At 34.8% G+C, this 1,010-nt stretch overlaps 1 protein-coding gene across 1 annotated transcript in view; it reads right to left on the bottom strand.

The window, feature by feature from the left end:
• The window catches only part of cacna1c (calcium channel, voltage-dependent, L type, alpha 1C subunit), a 173,587-nt gene that overhangs the window by 22,541 nt on the left and 150,036 nt on the right, over nucleotides 1-1,010 (bottom strand). The gene's annotated exons all lie outside the window — the stretch shown is intronic.

The following is a 1,010-nucleotide window of genomic DNA, read 5'->3' as shown; positions in this document are numbered from 1 at the left end:
GAGGTGGGTGGGGGAGAGGGGGAGACGGGAGGGGAGGGGGGTTGGTTAACGGATTACACAGTACTAACACAAGAGTTTAAACAAAGTATCACAGTCAGGAGAGTCAGATGAAGACAACGCTGATGTTCCACTTCAGAAGCTGAACTGCTGGAAAAAGACATTTGTATGAATCGTCATAGATCAGCTATTATTCAGAACATTCACAGGTCTGCTGTCCTCCTGTACCTGTCAAATCAAAAGGTTAACTTAGTGTCCACTGCAGTGGAGACAACCAGAAATACAACTGACTGGTTGGTATTATGCAGCACTATAATACTGTGGAAACATTGGGTTAAAAATACCCAGAAACCCCCCCCCCTCCACAAAAGTAAAAACTCATAAAATAATCATATAAGTATAATAGCAGTATAATAACAAGTGGTAGCATGACATCAGGCCAATCATTTCTGAAAATACTAATGTGAATATTTTCTAGTAATTTCAAGAAGAAATATCTATCTATCAGTCGTCCATCGCTGCATCGCGGCTCTGCTGTCACGACCTCAGTGCATCATGGGTTTTTAATATTTTAAATGTATTCTTACCTAATGTATTGCTGATTTTTAGCTGTATTGTGGGTTTATGTATATGTGGGTGGTATATAAATTTTTTTTTGATTTCCAATATTTTTATTATCTTTGTGATAAAATAATATACACATATATACGTAAATAATATAATCGATAAGTATCACGTCTCTACTTGTGTTTTTTTTTTTCTCCTATCGCAGGCGGTCTTGGAATGTAACCCCCGCATATATACACATATATGTGTATATATGTAGTGTAGGTATGAAGATAACAAGAATAAAATGTGGGTTAAAATCCTCAAAAAATAGAAAATTTATTTTGCTTTACTAAATTAAATAGTAACCATAGCAGAAAGATTTATAAATTGTCAGGATATTTATGTATTCATTTATAAAGTGACTCTCCACTGAGCTAGAATTTTTATTTTTTTCCTAAAGGTTT

The sequence above is a fragment of the Cynoglossus semilaevis genome, chromosome 8 (genome assembly GCF_000523025.1).
Source record: "Cynoglossus semilaevis isolate Cse_v1.0 chromosome 8, Cse_v1.0, whole genome shotgun sequence".
In the NCBI taxonomy this organism is placed as follows: domain Eukaryota; kingdom Metazoa; phylum Chordata; class Actinopteri; order Pleuronectiformes; family Cynoglossidae; genus Cynoglossus; species Cynoglossus semilaevis.
Note: the sequence above shows the minus strand (reverse complement) of the source record. Positions and strands in the feature narration are given on the sequence as shown.